The sequence below is a fragment of the Podarcis bocagei genome, assembly GCF_964188305.1.
Source record: "Podarcis bocagei genome assembly, chromosome: 1".
Taxonomy (NCBI): Eukaryota; Metazoa; Chordata; class Lepidosauria; order Squamata; family Lacertidae; genus Podarcis; species Podarcis bocagei.
The window spans coordinates 109913805-109936526 of record NC_138125.1 but is presented as its reverse complement, the minus strand read 5'-3'; the positions used below and the strand labels follow the sequence as shown (position 1 = coordinate 109936526).

Genomic DNA, 22722 nt, shown 5'->3' with positions numbered 1-22722 from the left:
GTTACTCAAGTCAGACCCTCCCATGTTACTAGTAGTCCGTAGGACATACAAGGGCTGACCCCTCTGCCATTTCACTCTCCCCAATCTTTTTCCTGCCCTGTGTGGAACGCAAAGATATTTCCTTAGATGGACAGGTGGCACATAGTATTAATCTACCCTGCCCAGAGTAACGTCGGATCAGAAGAAGGAATTATTTCATAGAATCTTAAAAGACACATCTTTATTATTCAGGATGGAATTCAGTGTTGCCCCAAGAAGATTGTTGTGCTTGCCTGTCAGCACAATTTCCCCTTTCCTCCCCTTGTGTGCTGTTCTGGGGGTTTTCCTGATCCTCCAGAACATATTTCGGTGGCGGGGGAAGACGGTGGAAGTTAGGTTGCGCAGGGTTAGTTGAACACAGCCCTGCATATTCCTCACTTGCTAGTAATATGTCTCTTATTTTAAATACACAATATAAAAAAAATCCGTCCAGCACAAATCCTTCTCTCCCCCCTTCATAATTCCTCCTTTAATAATTTGAAAGTCAATGTGTATTTTCCAAAACGATATTTCAGTCTTAAATTTTAATTATTTCAGGGCAATCTTGACTCAATGTAGGTCTTTTTGAATTGTTCTTACTAGTCGGTAGGGAGCCTACCTCAAATAATGGCCTCTTTCCTCTTTTAAGGGTGATGATTCATGTTATTCTGGTTATAGTGTGTTCTCAGACCCAGCATGAAACCACAAATTTTGCTTTAATATCCTGAAATATTATGGAAACACTGTTACTTGTTTCCCACAGACGGTTCAGAAAGAAAACTAAAAATCCACCACTTTCTATTTGCACAGCACCTGCAGATTTAATTAAACCTTTGCTTCTATATAATAACAATAATTATAACTGAGAAACCTAAAAGAATAAGATCTCTGCACACCGTTTTAAGTGTTTGCAATAAGTAAAACTGTTTAAAATGGAAGGCAAGAAGTAATTACACATCTCAAGATTATTTTTTTAAAGAATGTAGTTTTGCAAAACATACATGTAGATTAAAAAGAGACAAATATTAAGGTTGAAGTGCTGCAAATGAATATGGAGCTGCTTGGTGTTTGTAATTCAGAGACTCATTTGCTGACAAATCAGCAGTAAAGATTAAGCAAAATCTGCATTGTGTGACTGAGGAATACAGATTAGCTCAAAGGAGAAAATTGGCAATGGAGAATGAAACTATTTTTGCATAGTATAGTCATTAAAATATCAAATCTCCTTCTCTTCCTCCTTCCTTACACCAAAACTTTGAAGTGCAAAAACTGAGAATTCATATATTACATGGTTACTTCATCTGAGGTGCTTTATGCAAAACACCAGATGACAAACAAGGTTTCAACATAAACTGTTTGATTATGCTGTTATGTTTCCCATTAGCCAGTTACGTGAGAGTGAAAGAAAGAAGAAATAAATATTTGAGAAACATTTGCTCCTGTTAATTAGATACTGGGACCAAAAAAAAGTGCCAAACTTTGCCAAATCGATCACAGAGCAATCCAAACTCTTGGTGTAGGGGGTTTGAATATATGGAGGTTTGTCCTTCCACTTAGCTCTCCTGTCCGGGCAGAAATGACACAAGTTTCTACTGAACGGGGTGTGGGGTGGGCAGACATCTTTGGAGGGCTGTCTACCTCAGTAACCATTGGATGGCTCCAGGTCTGTTCAGAGTCTGCTGTATTGCAAGCTGGTTTCACTGCTGTCGTGCAACGACATCATTCCTGATTGCTGCGCCAGCCTAGAACTGGTGTGGCAGTCGGGTCAACATATGTCCTGATTGTCTTGCCCTCCCCCCAACCTTCTGCTGCTGCCATGAGAGCAGGGCTGCAGATGCAGCGATGGCCCTGCCACTCTACAGTGATCCACCAATAGGATTGGCATGGGGGTTGAGCTGTGCCTTTGCTGTGTTTTAAAGACCATGTCATTTTGTGTGTGTGCGTGTATATATATTCATTATTCTATATGAATAAAATACAAATATTTCAAAACAAATAAAATATAAAGTCTAGGTAACACATACTTTGAACAGGAGTTCAAACCTGTAGTCAATGAAGCCCCTGGGGTCTATGAATGAGCTTCTGTGGGTCTATGAACTAGGCACAAAAAGATCACCCCCCCCCCATTGCATAAATTGTAGCCAGATTTAGCCAGATTCTCTTCTCTTCTCTTCTCTTCTCTTCTCTTCTCTTCTCTTCTCTTCTCTTCTCTTCTCTTCTCTGTAGCTAGGCATGGCAGTGTTACCAACTTTCCTGACAAACTCTGAACACATTGTACAACCCACATATGCAAAACCGGCAGCTTTTCCCTTTTCTTGCAATAGACGAGTGAAGCACAATTTTCATTTTGTGTCAACACAAAAGGCTGGTAGTGCAGTCTTGGAAGTAAGGCCCAAGGAACTCAATGGGACTTACTCCTGAGTGGACATGCAGAGGATTGCACCGTTTGAGATTGTTAACCCAGCAAATTCAAATTTCCCACCCCATATGTGCTGAGGCTTGTGTCTGTTCATGTTTTGCTTGATTCCTCTTTAGGCGTGCAGTTTCAGCAACTTTATTTGCAAACAGAAGAACAGAATGTATTTCTTGAAGAACTGAAACACTGATTGTTTCATCCTAAAATACAGCAGAGAGAACAACCCAGTTGCTGTCTGTACAAATTAACATTAAAAACTGCCTTCCCTATATTTATTTAGCATGTTTATCGCATAAGCAAGCTACACAAACTTTGTTGTAAACAACAATTTGTTTGGAAGGTTATGGCATTTCCTAAGCAATAGCAGCTAAAAGGAATTATCAAGGTTATATTCAAACATATTACTTCTGTTTAACTAATAAAATCAGTTTGTCTTAATAAAAGGATGCGACTGAAAATTCTGCTTACATCTGAATCATTCTCATTGCCATCTGTACAGTAAAGCTTTATAAACTACTTATTCCACCCAACAGATGCTAATCATTGGCTGACAATAAGCAATGAAAAACTATCCTTTATCCCTTTTAGGAAATAGGCACAATACACTTTATCCATGTCTACTTAGAAGTAAGCCCCACTGAGTTGGAAGAGACACACACATAGCTGAGACTAGGAGTAGGCCCCATTAAATTTAAAATGGTCTACTTTTGAGTAGATATATACAGGGTTCAGTTTTTGCTGCTGGATAAGTGTGTATCGGATTGCTGCCTTACAGCACAATCTATACAGATTTGGTCAGAAATAAGTCACATTGAGTTTAAAGGGGCTTCCAGGTAAATAGCAACTTGATTGTAGCCTATATACTCTTGTGGATTTATCATCATCAACAACAAACATTGTTACTCTAAAATGCTTGCCCAAACATCAGAAATACAATGTATATAATTTACTATAAAAGGCACATATGCCTTCTGTCATTTTAATAGACATTTACATGATAATCCAAAACACATTTAGATTGAAGCTTTATGCTTTGGTTTTCTGAGCCCAGTATACTGTATGTGCATGTTCCACTCACAAAAGAGGACACACATTTGCATACACATTGGGTATTTCCATACACAACTGTGCATTCTTTTTGGCGTGTGGGGCGGAGGCTCAAAAATAAATCGGAGGTCTCAACAAAGTAATAAGACATCTGATAGACATACTTTGAACAGTTGAAAGTTTCCCCATAATTATATTTTCATACTAGAAAAGGTATAACCTATTAATAATCTGTGTGCCATGCAGGCTATTAAAGGTAGAAGAGCCCTGTTCTCAACCGGTGCCAACTCCAAACCGGTGAAAGAACTTGAGTTTTGTGAGTTGCAAATCAGTTATGTTCCTGTAGGTCTTTTGTCATTTGGTCTTAGGCTGGTAATACATGCACTGAGTGCAAGATCAGGTATGGTATTTCAGATGGGGAAGTGGTGTTCAAAAGAGATTTAAGATTTAAAGCAGCCAAGGTGCAGATGCACATGCTTGGATCAATTCTTGGTAAAATAAATAAGCAAAAAAGCAAGAAGTGTATTCTAAGAACATTTGTTGTGGTTATTTATTGCTTATACTTCATAAAGACTACACTTTTCAGGTTTTTTGAGCAAAACCTTTTCCATAACTATGGCTATTTAAGTGGTGATACCACCAGCAACAACCTACCATACTCCTAAGAATCTCCCTATTTTCCCCATGGGTGCAAAAGCAACTAACCCCCCCCATTCCCCCCCATTGCTGCTACAACCAACAGTTCCCCCAACCAGGCCTATGCAGAGGAGGTGGGGCAGCCAGGCCTCAGAGGGCTAAGCCAACTGGGGGGGGGGCAATGCCAGGGACTGGCTGCTTTTTTTTGTTTGTGTTTATAAATTTGTTCTAACAAGACTCTCGTCCCAGACCTCAAACAAGCCTGCCTCCAACTGCATTTCTCCCAAAGTACCCCGGCACCAAGAGACTGGATAACAAGAGTGGAGGTGCCTTATAATGTGCCCCCTGCCCCCCCCAACAACACTAGTTTACTTTGCAGGGCTAAAATAACTCATGCTTTCTCAACCACAATACCCTCGCTTTGCACCATGGATATTCTAATGACATGTTTTATTTGTATTTGAATTGGCAGCGCAGCTTTTCGTTGTTTACATTTTTGTCATGAAATTAAACCTGAGTTAGGAAGAGCATGGATGTGTCTTTGCCACTACTTTTTGCAGTAGAACGAACACACTACTGCCCAGTCACAGCTGCACCGAAATTCGGGATTTCTCGGTTATTTTCTCTGTGCAACGGCCAAATTTCAACCACTAAAAAGCCAACACCCTTCAAAATGACCTAGGAAGTCCCTTAAAAATGAACAAGGTAGTCCTCCATTGTCAGAATCTAGATAAAAACTAAAGTAAGACATTCACCAAGAAAGACCACAAAACAGCTTCAAAATTTAAGAATGTTTCCTCCCATCCTTTTTTTCTTTTAATAAACACATGTGGAAAGATATAACTGAGGAACAATCACATGCTGTTCATGGCTTCTTGTATTTTTCCTTGTGAACTGCACTCACTGATGGGCACACTATTTCTCCAGTTTGCTGCACAGATCACCCAAGGATATGTGCAGTCTGTGCAGAATGTCATGGTACCTTTAAGTATGGCATACACTGGATCAGCACACAGAGCCCCTTGCCTGCTTCTTCCAAATTTTGTGCAAACATGCCCTAAATTTGCCGATGGGCTCAAATAATTCCCATCCCCACTTTTTGAAGTTAGGTAACGGTAACTTGTCTTAAAGCACGTTGGTAAAATGTAATAGCAGAAAATTGTTCCAGTTTTAAACTTCTCCAATTTGGCAGGGAATATAAAATGGTTCATCGGGAAGTGGCTTAAATGCCTATCAGCTGCATAAAGCATGGATGTGGAGCTTGCAGAGGGATGTGTATGTATCATCTGTTTTAGATGTGTTACAGAGGTGATGTCAAGGTGAAAGCAGACTTGCAGAATGGTTGGAAATCATTGATATTCTGACTCTGAGGCTGTAAATGGCTCTGTGGCAGATGGAGTCTTTGTCAAGGAAGAAAAATGGCAGCTCTGGAGCATCAGAGATGTTTTTGCTAGCAGCTCAACTCACAGGCTGTGACCTTCCAGTGTTCAGGAGTTATGTTCTTCCTTTAATAAATTGTCCCCTGCTTTTTATTCCTTAAAAGTAGACAAATAGTAGTCATCATAATTCAGGACAAATTGAGCTGTTTCATTATAAAAGAAGCATAAGCCTGCTTTATTACCTAAATGTTTTAAGCGACAGCTTTTAAGTGTGCTTGCATTTCTAAATGAGAAGGGGGAGAGGGGGGAGCACTAGAAATGTGCTTTAGCTTGGTCTCGTGATTAAAATAAAAAGGGACAAAAATATACAAAGGAGATGGCAAGATCCCCCAAAGCTAGCATTGCTCCTGAATACCCGTGGGATAGGAGAGAAAAGAAAAGAAAATATATAGGAGTACAAATATAAAAATGTCTATGACTAACAGGGATGGTGAAAAATATGGTACCGTGAACACATTCAGAACTTTTAGTCATCCTTTGGTATCCTCTGTGTGTTACACTATAATGGCTTATATTAGTCCAGATCAGAACTAAATGCCAAACCAAGAATATCAGACTAAATACTGCTAATGTTTAATCCTGTATATACACCCCCTAATGGAGTTACTGCTTTATGGTAGTTGCCATAATTGATTCAGGAAAGCATTTAGGAATTATTTTATGTGTACAAAAGATGATGCCTTCTTCATCTGGAAAATATGAATGCAGACTATATATACAGATGCACTTGTGCATGGAAGTCTTGTGATTGTTTTCAGAAAGGGTCTAATTTGGTTTTGTGAACAACTGAACACAAAGATTTTCTAAAGATTTTTCTAAACAAATTAAAAAAGGAGTTTGCCTGCAGGACTACTCTTTGCTTCAAAACACCTGCTCCCGAGTTGTCCCATTCATTTAAAGGGAATTTGTTTCAGGATTGTATCTTAACATCTTCAAATTATGTTGAGCTCACTTCATAGCACTGAACTATGATCCATAATTCAGATTTTAACCTGTAGCTTTGTGAAAGATTAATGTATTATACAAAAACGTGAATAATTCCTCAAACATTTGTGTAAATCGGGTTCATGTAATTTTTAAGTATTCTCTAACTAGGTAATTTAGAATCTTCTTCTCTTCAGGTAATAATAATCTTTTAAACTGATATCACTCTTGTATTTTCTAAGGGCCCATCTGCTTACTTTAATCTGTGGTGGAAGTATTGGTGCCAATGGGAGTTGCATTTGGCCCTAAGAGCATATAACATCATGTAAAGGATGTTCAATTGGACGGTTGACCTATATTGCAGAGCAATAAATAATTGTTAAAATTAAAATTGCAAGCCCTTCATAACTATAAGCCTCCTGGGCTGCACTTTATCCCACTTGACAATTGTTAGAATTATAGAAAGCAATCACAGTTCATCACTAAGGAAAGTGACCCCATGCTTTCCAGGGTCAAGGTTGTTGCATTAAAATCTGTTCTCTTTCAAACTCTTGAGGTTGTAGTTTTTGCTCCAGAATGTGAGCCCATTCGATTTAACTGTTATCTGTGTACCATTCCTTTGTAAATGTAGTTTGAACCGGTTTCTTTGGGGGAGAAAAATAGAAGCCTGGAAATTATTTGGAAATGGTGACTCAGATTACTCGTTTATGTCACCTTCTTCTTCTTCTTCTTCTTCTTCTTCTTCTTCTTCTTCTTCTTCTTCTTCTTCTTCTTCTTCTTCTTCTTCTTCCTGAAATGTGTTGCATTTCAATGAGCATTAGGAGGGCTTGCCTTTACAATAGATGTTTGGAAGCCTCTTATCAGCTGTCATTGAACTTCAAGCTTGAGAGTGAAGGGCAAAGTTTTTTTAAAAAAAAATTGACAGAAGTGAAACTGACATTAAAAATCCTTGAACTCCCCCAGCCCTTTGTGACTTTGGCAAGAACTTTGGACCCTTAAGGAATGCAAGATTGACTTCCGAGTGCATGAAGTGTGAGGAAGCACGGTTGCATTAAAGGAATTTGATGTGAGTGCTTTTTTGAGGTGTGCTCATATTGCAGTTTGCTGACCTGTGGAAGCTGAGAAAGCTTCAGCATTTGTGCTTCCTCAGACTGTGCAGCGCTGTTCCAAAAAAACCACAATTCAGACCTTCCTGGTGTTGCACTACCATGGGCATTGACTTGAAGATAAGAAAAATCACTGAGTACTCAGCAAAGGATGGTAATCTGAATCCTCCCTTGTAATCGAAAAGAATGGTAAGTATGTGTAAAAAAAAAAAAATCCCTTCTGCAGGTAATATTTGCATATTCCCTGCCCCTTTCAGCCCTCCATTCCACCTTTCACCTGTCCCAAATCTCTGGAGTTGATTTGATGGCGTTGTTGGGGCCTTTCCTCCTCTGCTGGGCCAAGAGCCCTTCTGTGAGTGGGATGGATTCCACCAAACGTTTTTTCAACAAAACAAAACTTTGAACAACCAATATGCTATCTGACAGACTGCTTTTGAATTTCACCTCAAATTCCTCCTGCCTTCCAAGACCGAAGAAAGGCGGAGTTTTAAGGGTTAACGTGCAGGTTTTTGGGGGGGTTGCTGTTCAAGAAAACAAACACATAGGTTCACAGAACTAGTTTAATATTCTGTAATATAGGAAATATCAGGCTTGTAACTTAATTCGTAAAATTTGCTGCACAAGCAAGCGTACAGTGGGTTAGGCTGCGCCCTTGGAAGCAACTTTTGCACCCCATTGTAAGTGACTGTAATGTTATGCTAATACCACAGAACAAGTGTTCAGGAATAAGATGCCAGGATGCAAACGTTGTGGAGTCAATAGTGTTATCCATTGGTTGTACTAGATCCCAGGGTACGGACTGAGGGCACCACTTTGCTCAAGCAAAGCAGGCTTAGGACTGGTTCCATAATGGAAGAAAGATGGGATAGAAATGTCAGAAAATAAATAACAGATACGATGAATTGTACCTTGTAAACAATAATAAGGTTTAGATGGATATTCGTTCCAACCAAGCCCATGTTTATCACTACCAGGGTGGCTTTTAAAATGTGGAAGTGCCTTAAAGTGTGAATTGGGACTAGTGAAAAAATGAAGGCAGCCAACACCTGAGACATTTTAGTTCCCAGCTACAGTTTACCAACCAGTGCTCCTCCATGAATTTCTGTGTTTGTGCTGGCTCCTACACAAGCTGTGTCAGTATGAATTAGGGTCCTACAGCAGCAGCAATGCTTGATGAGTTACTCCCTTAGTTAGTAGCCATACAGCTATCTCTGAAATTATTGGTGTCATGAATTAGGATTAATTACATCAACAGAAGGATGTACCAATAATTTCCTTAGGTGTGCAGGTTAATTAAACCCAGTTTATGCACTCTAGCAATATATTTCAGTAAAACTAAAACATGCATTGTTGTGCATTTGAAATGAATCACTTCTTAAAGAGCTGCTGTTTTCACATCTGCGCAAGAATGTTGCTTATCAATAATTTAAGCAAATAATTTTAAAATAACGTTTTTGAACTCTTTAATTTTTCAGATACACAGCTACATATACACCCAGCAGAAAGGCTGTAGACTACATGCATTATGGGATCTTTAGGATTATTTTACTAACATTGAATAAGATGGTTATAGTCTTGTGTTGTGTATCAGTGAATTAAAATGTAATTGCATGTTATAGTTCCTCACTATAGCCATTTGTAATTTTTAGGGAACACAAAAGGCTCATTCAAACTAGTATAGAAACTCTTTTAGTTATTAAGAGTTAATGTTTGTACATCTACACAGTCTAAATGGCAAACAGTTTTGATGAGAAATACTCCCAACAGTTTTCCAGAGAAATAAACCTCCTTTGTCTCCTTAGCACCCATTGATTTTTCCTTCAATTGTACATTAACAATGCTGATAGAACGTATGCAGTTGGCATCTACATTTAACAGGAGAAAAGTGTTAAAATAAAAAGCTTTGCTTTATAATATTTACGCATTGTCGTACAATAGTGCTATATTTGAAGCCGTGATAACTGAAGGGAGGACAAAATACTGAAAGGCGGGAGGGGGAATCAGAGAAAGAACAAACGATGCAAAAAGAAAATGACACTGAGGTCTTGGTTTAATACATATGTATTCCAGGTTGATGGTTGATTTCATTAGCAAATCTCATTGTTATGCAATGTCTGTTCTTCTGCAGCAAAATGAATATTGTATTCTCACAGGCTGCGTGTCTATTTTCTGTTGATGGATAAATGAAAAGATATATATTTACTGCTTTTCACAGTCTTTTATGTATTTTACAGGAGAAAAAAACACAAAGCTTCTGAGTCAGTATTCCCCCCCCCTTTTCCGTCCTTAAAGCTTTTAAGAGCTGTATATTAATGAATATTTTAATATACAGTATCCAGTACAAATTAACTAGCATTACAGGGGAGATAGCGTGAATTCAGTTCTTTTTTATGTACTGTGGGGGCAAATTTAGGCTAGAAGCCTTCTGAAAGCTGTCAGTCTGAGCAAGCAGAGGTTTATTAATCTATATAATAGCAAATATTCCGATATGATCTTTTTCTATCATCTTTGTGTAAAGCTGATATAGAAATTTAATTTCCTTATATCTAGTAAAATAACAAAAAAATAAATGCCCACATTTATAACTACAAATCTGAATGCTCCTTTTGGGTCTAGTAATAATGCAAGCAGTGAAAGTAGGGGGTGGGAATTTTAGAAGCGTGTGTTAAATTGTTTATCCTGCCATGTCTTGATTCTGAAGCGCGAAAGAAGGCAGAAGCACAGGCAGCTGGACTTGAGAAATGGTGTGGCATATTTCTTATGCTCCCTGAGCTCCCAGTTCAAATCCAACTCTGAAGATTTGTGATAGGGATACAGGACAAAACCCATTGAGGACTGCCTTTTACCACTAGGCTTATTTTCTTACATTTATATCCTGCATTTCTTCTGTCATGGAACCCAACCCCTCCTCTCAGTGTAGGCACCTCCGAGCCCATTGTTTAGGTGCAGATATTGCATTCTAGTACTTACAGTGATGTAGGGTAAATCAATGCTTTTTTATTGGGAAACTAATTTTTTGAAAATGCAAAATGTCCAATTTTCTGTAGCCTGTTACAAAAGAGTCGCTGATTTGGCTATTTGGCAGCTGCATTAACTTCATGCAGTGGCTGAGATTTCATGCAGTGGCTGAGAATATGGGATTCATATGCAGTGGATCACTGTTGAATGCAGTGCCGCCACAAATGTCCAGCTGCCCCAGGGATGGTCTGAGGGCATATGATGCAGCTTGCTGAAGCTAAGTAGGTCTGAATCTGGTCACTGCATGAATAGGAGACTTCCTGGAAGCATCATGTACACTGCCTTGAATTACATGATGGAAGGAAAACAGGATATAAATGTACTAAAGTAGTAGCAGCAGCAACAACAACAACACCCTAAGTAATAACATGACAGCTACCACCTGGAGTAATTTACAGTGCCTTCCACATGGTGGCACTAAAGCTGAAAGTTGCTATTATTTTTTCAGGTTCCTTCTTCTCGAGAACACATTAAAGGTCAATATAAAACATATCAAATAATTAGCATTTAGTTAAAATTGAATTAATTGTTCGTAGCAATTAGTCATAATACCAGAGTGCAGAAGCAGAGCAATAGTACTAATCACCAACCAGCTTAATAGAAGTTTCCATAGATTGCAGGAAAAATAAAATTCTTTTAAAAAAATATTTACTTATGACTTTCCTTATTACAATTTCCACATTTAAATATACCTTTCAACCATTAGTGCCATCCCTTATAATAATACATTCGACAACTTCCCTTCTTCCCCTTCCCTGGTACTTTTAATTTTCCCACCACTCCTGCATATTCTTATACATATATCCATTTAATTCAATTCTCCCCTTATTCTCCCTTTATTTACATTGTTGAATTTATCTCAATCCTGCTAGCGTTTTCACTTGTTTACAGTTATTTTCCAAATTCTCCACAAATATTCCCACTCCTCTTTATATACTCCATCTTCTTGCTTTCTTATTTTATTTGTTAGATCTGCTAGTTCTGCATATTCTATCATTTTAAGTTGCCAATCCTTATTGGGGACCTCACTCACTCGCCATTTTGGGGCTAGCAAAATCCAACCTGCTGTAGTTGCATACATGAATAATTCCCCCCCCCCCGACATCTGGGTACTTCTGTCTGCACCATTCCCGAAAGGATTGCCTCTGTTTCCTTGGGAATAAATCATCATAATTCAATACAGGCAACTCCCTAGTTACATGGGGGTTGCATTCTGAGGCACCATGTGCATCAGCCTGCCCCATTTGGCCCGTTCTACCTCACCCTCTTCTGGTACCGAAAACGGCAAATGTGTCAGTGGTTGTGCATGTGCTGAACGCACACAAATGGGGAGTTGTCTGTATAGAAGCTTGAAACAATATTCCATATGAGAATAAAAATACAGTGGTACCTCTGGATACGAACGGGATTCATTCCGGAGCTCCGTTCGCATCCTGAAGTAAACGTAAGACGCGTCTGCGTGTGTGCGGGCCACGTTTTGCCGCTTCCGCGCATGCGCGCGACGTAATATTGAGCGTCCGCACATGCGCGAGCAGCGAAACCCGGAAGTAACGCGCTCCGTTACTTCCGGGTCGCCGTGGAGCGCAACCCGAAAATATTCATCCCAAAGCTACTTCAACCCGAGGTAAGACTGTACTTTTAAATCAAGGCTGGTGTCAAGGGTCAGCCTAATCAGCACATGCCAAGGCCTACCATCTGGCAGAGACTGAGCCACTGACCTGAGATGCTAGACCAGCAGAAAAGTAAACAGATCATAATGGAGATATGTTCTACTGCCTCTTCTAGGCACCTTCCCATTGAGAAATGGGAGATCACCCCCAAGTGATGGTCCATTTCCGGGTGGGATGAGTGTTGGATGAGCGCTCACTTTAGCCTGTCAGCTCCTTGGAGTATGCAGAGTCATATTCTGCTGCCATTAACCTTGCTTCCACGAGGAGATGGATAATTGCCTCAGAGACCCCTGTGATCTGACAGGAGCCTCTAGAGCAGCCTTGCCCAACCTGCTGCCCTCCGGGGTTTTTTTTGGACTCCCAACATCCGTCAGCCCTAGCCATCAGGGAGCAGTGGTCAGGGAGTTGGCCATGGGAGTTGTAGTCCCAACGACATCTGTAGAGAACAAGGTTGGGGAAGGTTGCATATCACCTTTAAAGATCCCCAGAAGGAATGCAGCAGCAACTCCCTCATGTTCCAAGATAACCTGGCAGAGTTACTTCTCTTTGCCCTTCAGCCCCCCACCCTCAAGTTTGCCATTGCCCGGGCTTTTCTTCAGCCAGAACTTGATGGAACTCAGTTCCAGCACCTCTCAGTTGGCCGTCATTGCCATTATAAGAGAACAGGGGAGGCGTTCATGGTGAGTTTTGGCACCTCTTCTTGGAAAATATCACTGACCTTTGCCTCCTACTCCTGGGAAACCTGGTGTTGGGCTAGCAGATGGGGATCAGGGAGCGCTGGTGTGGGAGAGGTGACTACAGATTGGCTTAGAAAACAAGCTAATTTGTTTCATTAAAGAATAATAACTTGGCTCATAACTGCGCCAATCTGATGTGAGCAGGAGGAGAGGAAGAACATGCCCACCCCTAATAATAGCAGCTTTATTGCACACATACAAAAATCTATAATGTCTGCCCAGACTTGGATTACTAAGCTGCTATGCACAAGTGTCTTTAACGCCAACACAAGCATATTTTGTTGGGCTTGCAGGGACTTGATGACTTATGATGCCTACGTGAGTCATTGTGGCCAAAGACGTATATTGTACCAACAACATCCTGAGTTGGTTGTGCTTATTCATCGTCATAGGTCACGTCACAGGGCCAGCACAATGATAATAGAGTTTGCGGCATTGCTCTGGTGCAGCAGTCCTTGTGTCTAAGCCTACATATTTACAGCATTTGATAGTACTGTGTCTCAGTGGGTGCATACTATGTCATGTGCACAGCTTTTGGTGTAAATGCATACAGATGTGTCTCTATGGAAGCAGCACCTCCATAGAAACTGGCTTTTCAGGTTATTTCCCCTGAAAATGAGTTAGCTGTTGCTTCATCAAGCATGGGCATTACCTCCCCGCCCACAGGGCACCTCTCAAGTGCGTTCCCTCATAAACACCACCTCCTCCTTGTTTCATGCTTGTTCCTTCTTCTGGCCGGAAATTTCATTGTGATGTTTTATTATTATTTAGGTTTAATGATTGCATGCTTAAAAGCCCACACAATTTGTGGCAGTATCCTCAAATAGCCATTGGTGTGCACTGAATAACATGGATGCATTCTTAACACATTATGGTGGGAGACTGATGCCACTGTAGAGTCTTAACGCGAGGTTCTGCTTTATGATAGGTTGCTTCGAAACTTCAGTCTCTGAAACTGAATCATATTAACAATGAAGGATACATTTCTGATTTGCTTTGCTAGCCCAACAATGTATAAGTAAATCTACTGCAGGCAAACAGGAGGGTGCATTGTGGCTTCCAGGAGAGGGTGGAGTTCTTGTGAGAATGAACTCGTCATTGTCCCTTGAATAAAAACACCTATAGGAGGTGAATAATTTTGCAAATAATTTGGCTGTGCAGTTATGCATCACAAAGAGCACTCATTAGGTAAGGGCTCTTCACCATGGAAATAGAAGCAAAGTCGGTAGTAAACATTAGTCCTGATGTGTACAGATCAGTCTAAGTCTAGTCCAGTCCATTTTAATTTTTCATGTGTTCCTTCCTAAGTCTGTCCTGCCCCATTGTTCTATTAATCTGAAAATGTTTCTTAAATCCTTACCCCCCCAAAACCTATTTAAATACATACCTTATCATTAAATATATTATTATTTATCTCAGTGTATTGAGCTCTGAATGTATATAATTCATTCTGATTCATGTAATAGCCCAGAAGGTGTGATCAGTTTACTTCAAAATGTGAAAATTCTCCTCCAACCTTAATCACAGCCTTACTGTGCTAACAGAACTGGGTAGGTGTAGGAATTAGCATTGTAAGAATGTGGCAGCTGTACATCTGCAACAGTGTCTTCTTTGTGGCAGCTCCTCCCTCAGCTTTGGAACCTCATCCCTGGAGATGTGTGGTTGAAATCCCCCCGCACCCCTGGCTTTCAATTTTTACATGTCCATTATAGATTATTATTATTATTTGTTTGCCCGGGCTTTGGGAATATACGTTTCCTCTGGGTTCTAGCTGTGCTGATATTTATGTCATGTGCCACAGACTTTTTTTGTACCTGTGGGCACATATACAAACTGGGTGAATTGGGGGCTTCACACGCATGCATACAAATCACAACCAAGCACACATCCCCACAACCTGTTCTGTTGACTAATGTACAGTACAGTCATACCTCGGGTTGAAGTAGCTTCAGGATGAATATTTTCGAGTTGTGCTCCGCGGCAACCCGGAAGTAACGGAGCGTGTTACTTACGGGTTTTGCCGCTTCACGCATGCGCAGACGCTCAAAGTGACGTCACACGCATGCGTGGAAGCGGCGAAAGGCGACCTGCAGTCACGTCTTACATTTACTTCAGGATGCAAACGGGGCTCCGGAACGGATCTTGTTCGTATCCAGAGGTACCATTGTATGAGAGAAAGTTTCTTTCATGCCTAATATCATCAGGGAGATTTCATCAATGAAAGCTTCTGTGGGTGCATGTGTGCCCATGGGCACCACACTGGCAACCCCTGTGCCATGTCATTGCTTTCAGTTCTGTGATTTTAAGTATTTTATTTTTTGTGTGTAAAACAGTCCTATGTGTGTAAAACAGTCCACCCTGGGATGCTTCAGAAGGGCAGCTGATATATAAATATAATAAAACAGGTTGAATCCAGGAACAAGGAGCTCCAAAGAGATGCTCTGTACTCCCAAGTCATGTTTTATGGAGGAACTGATTCATAATGAGTCCCTGCCCGTCTCTATCAGATACATACAGGTATCTTGCTGTTCTTGCCCCACCTTTGGAAATGCTTTCTTTCAAATGATGACAGTTTTTGGCACGAGTCCCATGGGGGTGCCATGGAAGAGATGGTCAGATTCTAAGGAAGAATGGGAGCACCTCTGGGAGTGGGAGCTGGGTAACCCTGGAGAGGATCCTAGTGGGATGGGGGAGGTGACTGGGGAACCCCTTGATGTGGCTGAGGGAGGGGGCCGTAGAAAGCTAAAATCCAGGGGAGGAAACCAAACAGGTTGGAAGAAGAGTGTCCAGTCCTTGTGGCATTAGACACCTCCCCAGTGCTATTGCTCCTTTAAAGAGAGGTGCCAGAACTTACCCTGGTTCTCTTATCATGGCAATGGCCCCCACCTGAGAGGTGCAGGAACTGAGTTCTGGTGAGTTCTGGCTGGGGGGAAAAGCCCAACACCTCCTGCTGTGGTCCACCCCTGGCACCCCTTCCTGTCAGTAAGGAGCCTCCTCCTTTGGGAGATGTGACTAAGTAAATCAGAAAGTGAACCAGTGTCAACACCACCTCTGAGGACACAAAGACCCCAGAGCTGGTGCAAACCAACCTTTCAGACCCAAATCACTTGAAGGAGTAACCACTTGCTTGCCCAGTGCCAGGAGACTGGCTGCTTGCCACATTAAGAGTTCTGTCTGCCCTGTTCTTCAACATCTTCATTGATGTCTTAGCTTGCATTTAGTCATGTATCATACCTCTTACGCATCTGCTGCACCTTGTAACCTGTGTCTTGCCTATGTACTGATCTGATTTATGCATTAAAGAAGTTGATAGAAACCACACTGGGAGTTCCCTTCATCCAACAGTGAGGGCCAAGATGAAGATGAATGTTTATCAGTACATTCATCTGTAATTTGTAATTTTTCCTACTACAACTCTGTATATTCTTGCTGCATTTTATTAGTTTTAGATGTTTTCTATGTTATTTAAGAGGGACACGGGTGGCGCTGTGGGTTAAACCACAGAGCCTAGGACTTGCCGAACAAAAGGTCGGCGGTTTGAATCCCCGCGACGGGGTGAGCTCCCGTTGTTCGGTCCCTGCTCCTGCCAACCTAGCAGTTCGAAAGCACGTCAAAGTGCAAGTAGATAAATAGGTACCGCTCTGGCGGGAAGGTAAATGGCGTTTCCGTGTACTGCTCTGGTTCGCCAGAAGCAGCTTAGTCATGCTGGCCACATGACCCAGAAGCTGTACACCAGCTCCCTTGGCTAATAAAGCAAGATGAGCGCCGCAACCCCAGAGTCGATCACGACTGGACCTAATGATCAGGGGTCCCTTTACCTTTACCTTATGTTATTTAAACTGTATTCTTATTGCTGAAGTGTTCACCACCCAGGGCTGATTTAGAAGGAAGGGTAGGATATCAGTGTAAAACACAAATAAATACACACATCCCACATACACAAAGAAACATATTTTGCATATAAGCAACATATGCGATATTCAACTTTGATCATACTCAGAGTAGGTCCATTGAAATCAACAGATATTGATTTCAGTAGGTCGAATCTGGGTATGACTTATCACTTCAATAAACCAATCCTGCCCTGCTCAAATATTCAACTTATTGAAATATTTGAAGGAGATATGGAACAATATATAACATATTTAAATTTTAGGGTTCTTATTTTTCTGGTTTTTTCCATGGACGTTCCTGGGGCGGGGGGCGGGGGGAGGCACATAATAAAACCGTGATCTCAGAATGTTGTGACGCCAATAAGGTTTGCATTTCCCTGTCTCTACCATGATAAGTGATGTTGGTGAAGATTGTACAACGCAATGGTGATGATATTACACAAGTCAGTTAAGCCGGTTAAGATGCATGCCAGTTGTACAGCTCTTCCCATAGAGCAATCTGGCGCTTAGTGCTTGTGCTTAAAGGTTATACTGAAGACGGTGTAAGACTTAAGTACCGCTTAAACACTTTTAAATGAATCCAGTGCAGAAGTTAACGTTTAGTACTGTTCTCTGCGTTTGCTTGGGAAATCTGACAACTTTTTCATCTGATGCACTTTTTAGTTGTAATACTGGTCAACTCCCCTTTCAACTGCCAGTGACACTTTTGAAAAGTTCCAGTCAGTGAGACCTGTGACTCTTTGACTCTGCATGATCTTGAAACTGATTGGTTTATTACATTATAATAATGTGGACAGGCACCTCTGATATGGGTTGCCGTGTGCATTTGCTTTCTACCTGTGGTGCTACATTTGGGACAGTTTATTAGCAACTTGCAATCCTTTTGTTGTAATGTGGGTGAGTACCCTACCTTGGCACTGAAGACTCGAAGCACTTAAGCTCCATGGTTTTACATTTTTCTATATATTCATTTTCATGTTGGTTCTATTTTAAATCACGTTTCAGGTTGTTTACCTCATTTGATTATACAGTGGTACCTCGGGTTACATACGCTTCAGGTTACATACGCTTCAGGTTACAGGCTCCACTAACCCAGAAATATTACCTTGGGTTAAGAACTTTGTTTCCGGATGAGAACAGAAATCGCGCTGCAGCAGCAGGAGGCCCCATTAGCTAAAGTGGGCTTCAGGTTAAGAACAGTTTCAGGTTAAGAACGGACCTCTGGAACTAATTAAGTACGTAACCAGAGGTACCACTGTACATCCTATGTGCTCATGAATCCGTTTCTGCAGAAAGATACATGTCCCACATATATGATCTTTCACATGGTGTTTATATTTGTACAAAGGCTTTCTGAAGAAAGACATATTTGTGGATCTTTATGTCGTAAAATGGATACAGCTTCCTTGTTCTCTGAGAAGTTGGCAGTCTCTCTCTCTCTCTCCACCCCCCTTTTTGTTCCTGGTACACATTTAAGCTTTATTTAAATTTTAAAAGATTTTACTACTGTAGCAAAGGGGAGGGGGGAATGCTTCTATCCATTTTTCAAACAGAGAGAGAAATATTTGATTGTAGTTTTGCTTTGTTTTAATTGTTTCAGGCAGGGTGTCGCCACAGTTCAGGCAGAACAATTTCTACCTTATATTTTGCAAAGCACATACTTCACCTGGGCTGGTTTTGGTCACATGAGCTTGGATGTTTACTGGTGATCTTAAGTGCTCCACCTGCCTTTCAGTTTGTTTACCAGGAAATCAAGATGTGTAAACTGCAGGAAGTACTATTTGACCCTCTCCGGCAGTATCTCATTACAATAATTGCTAATCTCTGAATAAGACAGCCATGTTTTGTGAGTAACACAGGGAGAGAGAGGTTGTGTTAGAGAGATTTTAGGTATTTCCAGAAATAGAGCGTTGTAAATGCTTGCCTTCGGATTATGCTTCCTTTGCAGCTCTTGATAATAGACATCTGCTGACCTCTGGGGTCAGTAAAACTGGGATACAATAGTATGTGTTCTTCCATTCCTCTGAACTGAAAAAAAGAAATATCACGGCTTGTTGTTTTGGAGTGCTGTCACTGTTCTGTATCGAAAGGATAATGGCTACTTCCTGATTAAACCACTATCCACAGTAAGCTGTTCTTATTACATCTCTGTTCGCCTGTGAAGGGAAGAGTGCTCAGTGTTTTTCTTTTTTAAACAATTAACCAGGGAATTGTCAGTTTAAAATGTTTATGGGATGTGGGTTAAAAGCTTTCATTTTACAGCAGCTTTCTCCTGATTGTTTTCTTCTTCTTAAAGTAAGGAAATTGTTTAACCTCTGCATTACTTAGGAGCTGAAAAAAATTATTTTAATACAAGCATGTCTGAATTTGTCTTTGTGTTGTAATGTTTAAAATCCGTCTACCTGCCTTTCACAACTTGTGTGCTAATGATACTTGCATTTGAGGTATATAAAAAAAGAAATACCGGATATTGTTAGGAAGAGTCAATGGAAAATACTTGCCATGTTATTTGAGCTGAAAAAGACATGGCATTTTTAGGCAGTAGGTTATATTTTCATCTGTGGAATGCTTTTTATGCATCTGTTAGAATTCTAAAGCATGATCCTTTTTTGGGATTAGGTTTAATTTTGCATGTAAGTGGTTGTTACACTGATTTCCATGTAGTTTACATGGTACTGTGTCAGCATACATTTGGAAAAGTAGGGTGGCAGGTATATACAACTTCGCTTTGGTCACCTGTATGTCATACTGCCTTTTGAATATCCAAATACATCCAGCCAAAAGTTAAGCCGCATCGTCACATTAATTTCAGTAAGAGATAATTGATAGTGCTATTCTCTTACTGACATCAACAGGACTTAAACATGCTTAATTTTCATTCAGTTTGTAACCATAATTCACACATTCCTTTGTATAGCAAAAATAAATAAATAAATAAAAATTAAACACAACCAAAACCAACAAAAGCTTGGACATTGAGGGGCAAATGTTAGCTGATATATATTACCGGTATTTCAAAGCCAAACACAAGTTCATAGGAGAAATATTACATAGTGCTACATGGAAGAATATTTGCCATTGATGCCACTGGGTGCATGCCAAATTAAAATGAACAACTTTTAAAAAATCAGTCAAGCAACCCAGCAACCTTTGGTCGCTGTGGCCATAGGATAGAGCAGATCTCCTTATCCTAAGGTGATATGAAAGGTCTGCTATTGGAATGGGAAAGCCAACTGTATAGGTCTTCTTCCCACCACTGCAGAAAGTCTGCTTATCTTCAGAGGTTCAGTGGTGTTGCTGCCGCATCCGGTGTAATCCAATGTGGGACAATTGCCTGTGGGGGATTTCCTGGCCAGCAGGAAGCCAAGCGGCCTTCCACGCAAGACAGGAAGTTGGCTACAAGCCTGCCTGCAATTTGGCCAATTGCAGTCCGGCTGTGAGGGAAGCTCTTCCTGTAGGATGGGTCCAACTTAACCGGCATGCTTCACTTGGGTCTGCTCCGCAGGTGTATAAGACTGCTTGCCTCTTCCTCTGCAGGCAGTTCCTATTTAGATTTCCCACCCATCCTCATGTTATTGGCAATCTGTACTGTGTTTGAATTTGCTATGGACATTGTTGGTCACCGTATTCAGGGCTGGGCAGTATTTTTTGCATCTGACCAATTGGCTATGGCTGGTGGTTTTGCCTACCTCATAGCAATTGTCACAACTCTTGGTGATTTAGGCACTGGGTAAGCCTTAGTCTTGGTTCGAGGGGAGGTTGTAGCCTCTACCTTCCCTCCAAAGTTAAAGAGGTATCCCATTAAGGGTATCTGGGAGGAGTTCTGTCTAGCTTCTGTCTAGATGCCCAGGTGGGGGCTAGGAACATAACATACTTCCAGCCGGAGGGCTGGATGTCAATGGTTGTTATCCAATGCCAATGCCAGACCTCTTGCATCTGTAATCGCTAAAGTTGTGGCATGATTCTGTCTTGTCTGCTTCTTTCCATAAAGTTGGGGTGGCAGGGGGTTGTGGCACCTGGGCAGGCAATGTCCATGGTCTTAGGACTATTCCACACTGTACGTTTAAAGACATATTCCACACACATTTAAAGCACGTGACTTCTCCAAAGAGTCCTGGAATTATAGTTTGTTAAGGGTGTTGGAAATGGTAGCTCTGTGAAGAGGAAACTACAGATCCCAGGATTATTTTGGGGAGGTCATGCGCTTAAAATAGGTGCTGGATATGCTTTGAATGCACAAGGGAGGAATTCTGTGTCACGCTCTTCTGATTGTTCCACCAACACAAGCATTTCTGCTTGCCAGACAGAACAGTCCCCCTCTCTCGCTGCTGTGTGTTGTTCTGGGGCTTCTCTGAACCGCCCAGAACAGATTGTGGGGAGGCAGGGGGCATGCAGGGAAAGGAGAAAGGGAAAGCCCCATTGTGTTGGGGGAGCCCTTGCAATGGCTTCTACTTGTGTGCCAGGTTAGTTAAATCCAGCCTGTAGTGTAGTCCTGCCCTCAGTCTCACTGGCAGATGAGGATATGTGAAGCGAGTGGATTGGGGGAAGGCTGGTGCTGTAGGCTTCTCAGTCCTCAGATTTGTTCCTAATTTTGGGGTGGGATTAGGTAAAGCACAAAGAAAAACCCCATAAGAGGACACAGGGACATAAGAGCCATGCTCTGCCCTCACTCCCACCTTGCTGGTGAAAGGAAGTCTGGCAGTGCGATGGATGTAGCAGTTGATCCTCTGGCTCCACTGTAAGACCGTAGTGCTATCCGCACATACTTCATTGGCGAATAAGCCCCATTGAACTTAGCAGGGCAAACATTTAAGTAAGTAAGTGTGTGGATCAGGCGGCAGGTTCTATTAGAGTGTCAGATCAGGTGGAAACGAATTTTGAAAGTAAGTGATGGTATAAGAATAAAGGCACACTGAGCATACTTGATTTGATTATTGGATTGAAAGCAATGATTGAAAAGCTAATTTTAAAAAGCTACTAAGTAGAGCTGTTGCCAAAGATCATTATTATCTGGCTTGGAATATGAATTTGTCCCGCTCAGAATGTAAAGTAAGATTCCAAACATGTGTGGTTCATGCTCAAACATGCTTTCTAGGTATATACATGCAAAAATTATGTTAACTTGCTCATCTTGATTGTGGTGAACTGTGTGACCAAACCAGCTAACCAAGGGACTTTTGTGTGAGGATATATCTTCTGCGTTTGGTCAGTTATTTTATGTGGTAGCTGTCTCTCATCCAGATCTTAGACCCTCTTGTTTTCACATACAGTGGTGCCCGCAAGACGAATGCCTCGCAAGACGGAAAACTCGCTAGACGAAAGAGTTTTCCGTTTTGGAGGTGCTTCGCAAAACAAATTTCCTATGGGCTTGCTTCGCAAGATGACAATGTCTTGTGAGTTCCTGCTGGTGTTTTTTCCTCCCCCCCCCTTTTCTAAGCCGCTAAGCTGCTTATCAGCTGATCCGATCAGCAGATAAGCCGCTAAAAGCCGCTAATAGCGCTAATCCGCTAATCCGTCAATGGGCTTGTTTCGCAAGATGAAAAAACCGCTAGACGAAGAGAATCACAGAACGGATTCTTTTCGTCTTGCGAGGCACCATATGTGCTTGTTTTTGGAAGGTTATAGAGAGTTCAGTTTCCAAGCTATTCTCAACCAAGGCTGGTGCTAGGGACCACAGTGCATAGGAAACGACACAATAAATCATGTGCATGAGGCACCATCAACATACATGCGACAACATTACAAACTGGGAGAGAACTAAGCTTTCCCCATATATGCTCACCAAGAAATCTTGTGAATACCAAGCAGGTTCCTAAGT

General features: G+C 41.2%; 1 protein-coding gene across 7 annotated transcripts in view; it reads left to right on the top strand.

Annotated features, from left to right (window-relative positions):
* The window catches only part of BAZ2B (bromodomain adjacent to zinc finger domain 2B), a 188031-nt gene that overhangs the window by 56579 nt on the left and 108730 nt on the right, over positions 1–22722 (top strand). For 3 of the 7 annotated variants that reach the window (XM_081187194.1, XM_081187189.1, XM_081187190.1), the window contains exon 1: positions 18736–19030. The exons of the other annotated variants lie outside the window; for them this stretch is intronic. The gene's annotated coding sequence lies outside the window, so the exon portion shown is untranslated. Of the gene's footprint in view, positions 1–18735; positions 19031–22722 lie in introns of those variants that run through there. 7 annotated transcript variants of the gene reach the window in all.